The sequence below is a fragment of the Dromiciops gliroides genome, chromosome 1, assembly GCF_019393635.1.
Source record: "Dromiciops gliroides isolate mDroGli1 chromosome 1, mDroGli1.pri, whole genome shotgun sequence".
Lineage (NCBI taxonomy): Eukaryota > Metazoa > Chordata > Mammalia > Microbiotheria > Microbiotheriidae > Dromiciops > Dromiciops gliroides.
This window is the reverse complement of record NC_057861.1, coordinates 660,933,186-660,945,169: the sequence shown is the minus strand read 5'-3', so window position 1 is coordinate 660,945,169 and position 11,984 is coordinate 660,933,186.

The window sequence follows — 11,984 nt, the reverse complement described above, 5'->3', positions numbered from 1 at the left end:
TCATTTCACAGGTGAGGAAACTGAGACAAACAGGGTTAAGTGAGTTGACCAGCATCACACAGTAAATATCTGAGGCCAGATTTGAATTCAAATCTTCCTGACTTCAGGCCTAGTACTCTATCCTCTTCACCACCTAGCTGCCCCAGTTAAGGACTATGATAATCCAAAAAAGACTTAGAAACTTTGACCATTTCTCAAAGTCACTTCTGTCATGTACTCTGATCATTTTTGATACCCACTCTTCCTGCTTAATAAATCCTTACCATTTTCTAGAAATGGTACATCCAATATTTACACTCCCTATTAAGTCTATAAGGGCCACTTACATTACATAAATTACATACATTATCATATCTCTGTCTATAACATCAGAGATGGGAAACTAAACAGACTCACTCAAGTGAGAACCTTCCCCATTTCTAAAGAAACCATGACTTTTAGTACACTCAGGAACTTTCCCTTGTGTGAATGTGTTTGGGTTTCAGACATCCTACAAGTTTACTTGAAAGAAGGACAAATAGCTTGGAAAACCTGAGCCTGCTGCATTCAAGGGCAGTATTGCCAAGACCTCTCTTGACATGTGTAAAAGCGCTTTGCAAACACTGAGAACTATGTAAATGCTAGAAATCATCACCACCACCATCATAATCATCATCCTCATCTTTGTTGTCATTGTCACTGTGGCCTTATTATCACTATTGATCCTCCTGCCATGGTTTGAAGATCAGTACACTGCAGGTCCTGGCAACATATCTGGTTGTTCCCCCATTTTCTGATCCACAGCTATTTTACTATCGGCTTTAAGTTTCTCCTTTTGTGAGTTTGATCTACTCAGCATATACCTTTTGTCCATTTTTTTTCATTTTCTTTTTAAAAATATTTTTAATGTGTTTTTTTTCAAAAATGTGTATAATCTCACCCCCATTAGAATGTAAATCCCTTGAGGGCAGAGACTTTTTTTTTTTAATTTTGGCTTTGCTTTGTATGCCTGGTGCTTAGTGCTGTGCCTGCCACATAGTAAACATTTAATAAATTCTTTTTAATTAATTGATTAAAACACAATGTTAAGGGCAGCTAGGTGGCACAGTGGATAGAGCACTGGCCCTGGAGTCAGGAGTACCTGAGTTCAAATCCAGCCTTAGACACTTAACACTTACTATCTGTGTAACCCTGGGCAAGTCACTTAACCCCAATTGCCTCACCAAAAAAAAAAAAAAAAATCCCAAAAAACTAAAACAAAAACAAAAAACCACAATGTTATGTAAAGGCCTAATGATTAATGCCATACAGATTGGTGTTACTCTTTTTTGAAACTCTCAACACATCAGTCAATTAGCAAAAATGCACCATGTTCTCTAACTATGATTAAGAACTTGGGGAAAGTCATTACTAAGTAAAGTAAATTGTCTTCAAATATCCAATTAAGTGGATAGTTTCAAGTACCATCACCTGTTGTCAGGGATTAAGTTCCTAATTAAGCTAGCAAATAAATATCCTGGAAGGTTGAAAGTTAAACACACAGCTGCTATGAAAAAAGATAGGACATCCTTTTATTTTAAGATCTACTTAGGGGGCAGCTAGGTGGCTCGGTAGGTAGAGCACCGGCCCTGGATTCAGGAGTACTTGAGTTCAAATCTGGCCTTAGACACTTGACACTTACTAGCTGTGTGACCCTGGGCAAGTCACTGAACCCCCATTGCCTCACAAAAACAAACAAAAATCTACTCAATTAACCTGGTACAAATGTCAATATTTCAATGGGTCATACTCTATTTTGCCCAAGCACTCACTCCAACAATGAAGATAGAAGTATCTGTACGTAGTTTTTGCCTTGGTTATTTTAGTTTAAGTCTTTGAGTGAATGCTTCATTAAAAAAAATCTATCTAAATGTACTGAAGGCCTTCTTTTGGTTATTTTCATGTCTCTTGTATAACAATAGGTTGAAGTAGTATTTACAGGCTTCTCTCAGCCTATATGTATCACCTAAATGTGTGTGTGTATATATATATGTATGTATGTATGTATGTATGTATATATATATATGTATGTATGTATATATGTATGTATGTATGTATCACCTAAACTGGGGAACATACCCATAAAAGGTAGAGACAAAAATATTTTTCAGGACAAGCATGCTTACCAAGCTTAGACCAAACTGGACCAAGCTTCTACTAAATTTAGACCAAGTTTTCTTCACATATAATCCTTGAATTAATGTCTCTAATTAGTTAAAAACTCATCCCACGCACCCACCTTTCTAAAGGGTTCTTCATTTTAACAAAAGTTTAGATCTGACTGAAAGAAACAACCATTTCCTTCCAATGCATTTCTGGGGTTTGGGTTATATTCAGGCCCAGCAGAACCATTCTAATTGCTTAGGGCCTTGTAGACCTAGACTGAAAACATATTTTTATATTCTTAAAGAAAACATATACTAGGATCCTATGCTCTGTCATCAGAGAGTTGATGACCAGGTAGTATTGCTTTCAATCACAGAAACTTATGAAAACTATCCACTAAAGTGTGGAGAAGCTTTAGTCAGCATTTATGAGGAAGAACCCAAACTGATAAAATCAATGATCATTTGAACTGTTTAAATCTTGAGTCTAAGTAGACTGTGCAGACCAATTCTCATCTTTTTGTTGAAGGGGACACAATTAACTCTATTCCTTCTATATTTTGGCCACTCCATGTTTTAAGTATTATGTGTCATATTCATTTTTTTTTAAATTCACATGATATAGTATACTACTAGGAAGATAGCAAATAATCAAGAAATGCTTGCTGAATTTCTGAGAAAGGCTTCATTTCTAAAATATATCAGGAACTAAATCAAATTTATAAGAATCCAAGTCATGGGGCAGGTAGGTGGTGCAGTGGATAGAGCACTGGCCCTGAATTCAGGAGGACCTGAGTTCAAATCCGGCCTCAGACACTTGACACTTACTAGCTGTGTGACCCTGGGCCAGTCACTTAACTCCAATTGCCTCACCAAAAAACAAACAAACAAACAAAAAAGAATCCAAGTCGTTCCCCATTTGAGAAATGGCCCAAGAATATGAACAGGCAGTTTTCTGATGAAGTCAAAGCTATCTATTGCCATATGAAAAAATGCTATAATCATTATTGATCAGAGAAATGCAAATTAAAACAACTTTGAGGTACCACCTCACACCTATCAGATTAGCTAATATGACAAAAAAAGGAAAATAATAAATATTGGAGAAGCTATGGAAAAATTGGAACACTAATGCATTGTTGGTAGAGCTGTGAACTGATCCAGCCATTCTAGAGAGCAATTTGGAACTATGCCCAAAGGGCTATTGCACTGTTCATACCCTTTGACCCAGTGGTACCACTGCTAGGTCTGTATCCCAAAGAGACCATCCAAAAGGGAAAAGAAAAAAAAAAAGAAAAAAAAGAAAAAAAAAGGAAAAGGGAAAAGGACCCACATGTACAAAAATATTTATAACAGCTCTCTTTGTGGTGTCAAAGAATTGGAAATCAAAGGAATGCCCATCAATAGGGAAATAACTAAATAAGTTGTGGTATATGAATGTAATGGAATACTATTGTGCTGTAAGAAACAATGAGCAGGAGGAGTTCAAAGAAACCTGGAAGGACTAACATGAACTGGTACTGGGTGAGAAAAGCAAAACCAGGAGAACATTGTACACAGTAACAGCAACATTGTGTGATGAACAATGGGGATAGACTTGGCTCTTCTCAGCAGTGCAACAGTCCAAAACAGTTTCAAAGAACTCATGATAGAAAATGTTCTCAACATCCAGAAAAAAGAACTGTGAATTATGAATTCAGATTGAGCCATACTGTTTCTACTTTTGGACTGTTTTTTTCCCCTTCTTTTTTGAGGTTTTTCCTTTGTGCTCTGATTCTTCTTTCACAAGATGAATAATGTAGAAATGTGTTTAATGTGATTGTACATATACAACCTATATCAGACTGCTTTCCATCTCGGGAGGAGGGAAGGAAAGGGGGGAGAAAAAAAATTTGGAACTAAAAATCCAGTGAAAACAAATGTTGAAAACCATCCTTATGTGTAATGTGTAACTGGAAAATAATAAAATTTAGGGCAGCTAGATGGCCCAGTGGATATAGCACTAGCCCTGGATTCAGGAGGACCTGAGTTCAAATTCGGCCTCAGACACTTGACACTTACTAGCTGTGTGACGCTGGGCAAGACCCAGGGCAGTGCCCTGCAACAACGACAACAACAACAACAACAACAACAAAAGGAAAATAATAAAATTTAAAAAGAAATAAATGCTTGCTGAGTTGAATATGAATAATCATTTGTTTCTATGAAGTACCCTCAAATTGTTTAGTATTTAGTCACTTATAGAATTATAAACCCAAGTTTGGGCTATTGATCTTCTCAGCTGTAAGGAACCTTAGTAGACATCTAGTTTAATTCATAGCTCAACAGGAATCAACTCTATAACAATTAGGACAAGTAGCCTTCCAGCCTTTATTTAAAGAAATCCAATCAATGAGTAAAGATTTATTAAATAACCTATTACATGCCAAGTACTGTGCTAAATTCTGGAAATACAAAAAGAGGCAAAAGATAGTCCCTGCCCTCAAGGGCCTTACAATCTAATGGGGGAGATAACTTACAAATAAATAGTTTTGGATTTTGTTTGTTCGTTTTAAACAAGCTATATACAGGATAAAAAGGAAATAATTAAAAGATGGAAAGCACTAGAAATAAGAGGTGTTAGGGAAGGCCTCCAGTAAAAGGTGGGATTTTAGTTGTCTTTTAAAGAAATCCAGAGAGGTCAGTGGTCAGAGAGAAGGGAGAGCATTCCAGGCATCTTAGACAACTCTACCAACTCAATTATGTCCTGAAGCAGCCCACTGCACTTTTAGATAGATCTATTTGTAGGCAGGTGAGTCAGTGGATAAAGTTCCTGGCCTGTAGTCAGGAAGACAAGAGTTCAAATTAGGCCTCCTCCCACATTCATGAGCTGTGTGATCCTGAGAAAGTTACTTAACTGCTCTTTGCCTAATCCACTAGAGAAGGAAATGCAAATCACTCCTGTATCTTTGCCAAGAAAACTCTATAAGGGGTGACAAAGAGTCAGATACAAGTGAATAACAACAATTTGTAGAATGGCTTTTCTTATGTTGAGCTGAAATCTATTTCTTTAGGATTTCTATCTTTTTCTTTTAGTTTTCCCCTTTAGGGCCAAGAAAAAAACAAGTCCAGTCCTTTTTTTTTTTTTTTTCCATAACATAGTCTTTCAAATACTTGAAGAGAGGAATTAAATCATTTATTCATCTTCTCTTTTTCAGATTAACTTTTCTCACTCTTTCAACTCATCATTGTATGGTCCATACTATGTGCATTGAGCTGTGCCAGGCACTGGGAAAGACAAAAAAAAATTCTTTCAAGGAGATCATATTCTATTGATTTCAAACCTCCCAACCAGGTTGGTGGCACTTTTTTGGCTGCCACCTCATCTCCCTCATTTTAGAGTTGAAGAACTGAGGCTTGGTGAGGCAAGGTCACTTACCCTAGGCCACTAGGGTAGTAAATGACAGTGATGGGATCTGAACCTAAGCCTCCATCTTTCTCCAGATCCACTGAATGCTTTGTGTTCTGGTCATAGCAAAGTTCAATGGAATTATCCACTCCCTGTTTATGTATAATAAGGCCCTATTAATGCAATCAAAGATTATTGTTAGCAGCTTGGTCACATCAAATTTGCAAATCCCTAAAACTCTGACATTTTTCAAATGACCTGCTGTTAGGCTATGTCTCCCTTATTCTATATTTCTGCAGTTGAATTTCTTTTAAAAAAAAAAATTCGATTGGAGGACTCTGCATTTGTCCATGTTAGATTAATTAAATTTGGCCCATCATTCTAGCTTGTCATGTTCTTTTAGATCCCAGTTCTATCATCTAGTACTTTAGGTATTTGTCCCAGATTCATGTTATCTGAAACTTGATAAGCATGTCATTTATGCCTTTATCCAAATTCTTGATAGAAATGTTCAACAAAACTGGTCCTGGTACAAATCCCTGGGGGTATGGATCTTATAGTATCCATGTTTATCATGGCCACACCTATACATTTCCTTCTGGCATGAATACATAATTTATTCATGAAACTTTATAGGGAACATGCATCATCTTATTTGGAAATTTTTCAAAGGCACCATAATTTTTGCCATTCATTATTAGTATTTAGGTTCTCCCATAAGAGTAAATAGGAGTAGGTACACGAGGTGGTCTTCTGTTCAGACTAAGAAAACCATGAACTGAATCAATGGCCCCAAACCCCCCCCCCAAAAAAAAAAAAAACCCTTGAAAAGATTAGACAAAACATGGGAGGAAGAATACTCATTCATCATGCCTACTTATGTGGAAAAGAAATTCAGACACTGAGAATGAGGACCAATGCTATACAAGGCATTCTCCATTCTTGTTATAGGATCATAGCATCACAAATTTAGAGCTGACAGGGAACCTGAAGGCCCTCTAGTCTAACCCCTTTCCTTGAAAGATAAGGAAACTGATGCTAAGAAAGATTAAACTGCTCGCTGAAGGCCACATTAAATATTGGAGGTGGACTTTGAACTAAGGTGTTTCTGACTACAGGTCACCAAAGCTAATAACCAGATTGCCATCCTTAACTCTTAATTCTCTTTCACACCCCATATTTTATCTGGTGTTAAGTCCTCCAAGACTTTTACAACACCTCTCATGGATGTTCACTTCTCTCTCCTGACACTGCAGTCGGTACAGGCCTTTATCAACTCAAACATGGATTGTTGCAGTAGCCTTTTGGCTGATCACCCTTTCTCAAATCTCTCCACACCCCAATCCATCCTTTACTCAATCATCAAATTGATCTTCCTTTTAAAAAAAAGTTTCATTAATGTGTTTTGTTTTAACATTTCCAGATTCTCCTCTCTCAGAGCTTTCTTGTAACAAAGTAAAACAATCAAGCAAAACTAAGAATAATGTGACCTCATCTAAAAGTGCATGCAACACCCTGCATCTATAGCACTCTCCAACCATTCTATTTTTAATTTTTAAAAAAATGACAAACATAGATTGTTGTTCTTCAGTCATTTTAGTCATTTCCAACTCTTCAAGACCCCATTTGAGGGTTTCGTTGGTTTCTTTGGTTCGCCATTTCCTTTTCCAGACAAATATATGTGTGTGTGTGATTCTGTACCTTAAATCTATCACCTCTATCTATGTAAGAGATAAATTGTGTGGTTCATCATACATTCTTTGGAATCATGGATGGTCAGTGTATTTTTTGGTTTTGGTTTTGTTTTTTTTGATTTTTTGGGGTTTTTTTGTTTTTGGTGAGGCAATTGGGGTTAAGTGACTTGCCCAGGGTCACACAGCTAGTAAGTGTCAAGTGTCTGAGGCTGGATTTGAACTCAGGTACTCCTGAATCCAGAGCCAGTGCTTTATTCACTGTACCACCTAGCTGCCCCTTGCTAATGATGTTTTTAATGTGTTATAAAAGTCTTAAAAGTTTTTCATTTTTATAATATTAATGTTATGGTATAAATATTTCTTCAAGTTCTGCTTTTTTCTCTCTCCAATAGTTCATGTAAGTCAAAGTGATCTTCCTAGAACAGAGGTCTGACCATTCAAAAAATTCTAATAAATTCCAACAGCTCCCTCTCATTCTCAAAGATGAAATGTATACCCTTTGTTCGATATTAAAATTCTTCCTATTCTGGCTCCTTTCTACATCTCCAGGTTTCTTATACTTTATTCCCCTCCACATACCCCAACAATCTTATGCTGGTTTCCTTGTTGTACCATACACAAGACACTCTGTCTCATGGTACATTACCACTGACTGTCCCCCATGCCTTGAATTTTCTCCCTTCTCATCTTTGCCTCCTGGCTTCCCTTGATTCTTTCTAGTCCCAACTAAAATCCTACTTTCTGTAAGAACCCTTTCCCAGTCCCCCTTACTATTAGTGTCCTCCTGATATTTTCTCCAAGTATCTTGTATATCTTGCTTGTTTGTACATAATTATTTTATGTTCTCTTTCATTTTAGATATTAAGCTTCTTAAGGACAGGGATTGATTTTACTTTTCTGTTTCCCTATGGCTTAGTATAGTGCCTAGAACACAGTAGGCACTTAATAAGTGTTTATTGACTTGACTTTATCCACTATCCCTGTATGCTATGTACTGCATCTATTAATTTAACTTGGAATAAATTCTATTGGTCATGTTGGGTTGCCTTTGCCTGGGATCTAAGAGACCACTCAAATTTGAATGGTTGAATTCGGTCTTAAAAGTTAAATCAGCTCCTCTTTCAAAGGTTGCGAAGTTTTCTTTATATATATATATATATATATATATATATATATATATATATATATATATATATATATATATATATATATATATATGTATGTATGTATATATATATGTATATATACGTATATATATGTATATATATATACACACACAAACACACACACACACACACACACACACACACACATATATATGTTTTCAAATGGAATTTAGGAGGGAGGGAAATTACTTCACCCACAAAGTGGCAAAACATATTTTATGATGACCCTAATCTCACTAGCTGTCTTGAATATGAACTATCCATTAGATGAGTATTTCCCAACCTTTTTGGTCTTGGGAAATTTTACCCACTTAAAAATTATTTAGGACTCTGCAAATGAGCTTTTGTTTATCAGGCTTATGTCTATTCATACTTATCATTTTAAAAATTAATAAGGATACATTTTAAAAATATTTATTACTTCATTTAAAATAACAATAATAAACCCATTACACATTAACATAATAAAATATTTTATTTAAAATATCTGTATTTTCCAAAACAAAAAGTGAGAAGTATGGCATTGTTTTGCATATTTTTCCTCAAATCTCTTTAATGTCTGGAGTAATAGAAGACAGATGGATATTCATATCTGTTTCTGCATTCAATCTGTTGCAATGTGTTTTTTTGGTTGACATATATGAAGAAAACCAAGCCTCATAGAGGCATATAGTTGGAAAGGGGGAAGAATATTTTAATAGCCAAATAACATATTAATATTATTGTAAATTAGGCTGGACATTGTAGACCACCTGAAAAGGTCTCAGTGTGTTCCGCAGGTGGTCTGCAATGGAACTACGATAAGAAAATGGTGACTTACGTCATGGTAAGGATTCAAATATTTCCCCATTAAGCCATTTTGCAGCACTAACATCTGGGCTTGGTAGTTTTCTATCTTGAAGTACTCATTTTTTTGGGGGGGAGAGAGTAGAGAAAAGGGTCCAGGTGGTAGAATAAAACAGAAGTAGGATAATAAGCATGTACTGTTTATATAATGACTTTGATGATTTAGATTTTTTTATTTCCAGATTCCTAGATTTTTCTTTTCTCTCTATGGCTCTGAAATTCCCTTTCTGTATTAATTCAGCTCTTAGGGCACTGTACAAGATTCATCTTTAGATTTGGGATTTGTCTGTTCATGCAGATAAATAAACCAAGTTGAATCCTGCACTGTAACTATTTGATTGTTATATCAGCCTGTACATGTGTTGCACTCGTGAGTATATTAAAATGTATATACAAAAATAAAGTTTTTTTTTTAATTTGTTTTGGAAAGGTGCTTATTAACATAACAACTAGGAAAAGAAAAGAAAAAAAAATACCAGAACGCTTTAACATTCTTATGACAACTAATGAGATTAATGTGCAAAATAGTATTGAGTCCCTTAGGGAGATGGGCAAGATGACTACAAGGTATAATTACTATGTGTCTGGGAGATAGTCTCTTGTCATTGACTGTCAGTATTTTGAACTTCCAGCAGAGAAGCAATGCCCAATCAGTCTTGAATCAAATTTACACTCCCCCCATTCCCAATTAAACAGGGATTTCCCCCCCTCCCCCTTCAAGGCAATAGATAGAAGGTGGTTTGTTTGTTTATTTTTATTTTTATGCCTAGACAGGTTAGATCTTAAATATTAAAACATAAAATGAGCCTTCTCAGAAAACCAGTGTTATGTACTCCCACATAAAGTAGCCCTCTCAAGTTTAAGTCCAAGAGAAATAGAACATGTATGAATTTGGTCTTAAGAAGATCTCTGTCATCCTACTCATTTTCTGCTCTGCTGCCCCAAGCTAAGAAGAGAAGACTAGGGATTGAAGGCTTCTGCTCCTCTACGAGAAATGGAATGTGAGTCATTTTAGGAAACACATTCTACTTTTAGGTATCTTAGCAATTGACTGTTTACTGTGCCTATTTAGCCTGGAAGACACACTCAGCAAAACATTGGCCATCAATGACTTTAAACTAGAACATTGTTAGGGAGGTATTTTTCATCAGGTCTGGAAAATAAGATCCTCAAAGCCTTTTGGACCTTTCATGATGCTTGTGACCTACTCAGGCCTAGTTAGGAAGAATCCTAGAATCCTAGAATATGGGGCTAGGAATCATCTTGTCCAACACACAAGTTTCATAGACAGTCACAGGTATCCCCTCCCCCCACACACACACACCTTTTTTTCTTACTTATTAAAGTCTTAAGAATAAAAGTTCACATCTATAACATATGGTCTCACGGTCCTGTGAGAAAGATGATAGTTTACTATTCTTATTTTACAGAGAAGATTGAGGTCCCATCTACTGAAGTAACTTCTTCATGTCACCCAGCTAGTGTTAGAATCATGATTTCAACAACATTCTCCTAACTCTTTCCATAGGCTCATGCTGCTTCTCCCAACACAGCAGGGCATTAAAAGGAACTTTAATCATAGCAGAAGGTGAAAGAATCCTGGGACATCGATGCTTTAGGGAATTCTGTGGTGTGTGTGAGCAACAGCATGGTTAAGTGGGAAAGAAAGGACCTGTATAAAAATCTTGTCTGTATCCCTTACTAACTGTAACATTGGGCCAGACATTTAATCCCCATGGGCTTCCATTTCCTCAGATAGAAAATTAAGCCATTACACTATATTGCTTCTAAGGTCCCTTCTAGCTCTAAATCGATGCTCTTATGATCTACTTTAATAGGTCATGGAATAACAAAATAGAAAGTGGTAATGATCAACAACTATTCTAAGTAATTTCAAGAAGGATATCCAATGTCATTAACATTCCATGAGTTATGTTAATTACATTGAATGCCTTGTAAATGAATTGATTTGAAATAGTCCATGATCTTCAAAACTTCAACAAATCTGTACCTAATAGCTACTTAATTTGTTGGTTTATTTGCTAGCCCTTGCTTTTATAATAATAGTTCAATCCAACTGAATAAACATTTATCAAGTGCCTACTATGTGCTACGGATACAAAAAGAGGCAACCTAGGTCTGGGTAGGGATCTTGACTTCTGTATTCCAGATTCTTATCCTAAAATCAATCACAACCTCAGTTTTCATATACAAGTTCTAACACTTTTCAGTATTCATAAAAACCTGACTCTATTTTCATTCATCTGGGTAGGGATAAAGGGGTAGCTGGCGAAGTGATGCTAAAATGTAAGTGTTCCCATTTGACTCAGAAAGAGTGATAGCTCAAGCTGTTCTGTTCTGGAGACAAAATCTAAACCTATTTGATACCCTCTGGAAGAAGTTTAATTTCTAGGGCTAATATATTATGAACAATGGATCCCCAGTTCTTTGGTGAGGATACTTAATACTGGAGAAGATTTAGTATAAGTCATAGGGATAAATGATAACACAGTTGGGAACAACATTGCTTTCTCCTGCTTTCCATTATTTTTCATTAAAATAATCTGCACAAAATAATCACAGTGAGGACTTCAATGAAGGGCTATATAAATACTTGGGATGCATTTTCACTAGGGCAAGGGCCATGGAAAGATGAATGGTACACAGATGATATACCCCCCAAAAAATGAGGTGTTAAAGGCTGACACTTCATTTCTCCAAATATAGAGGCCATATTGCAAGTGTTTATGGCATGTCTAAAGTATAC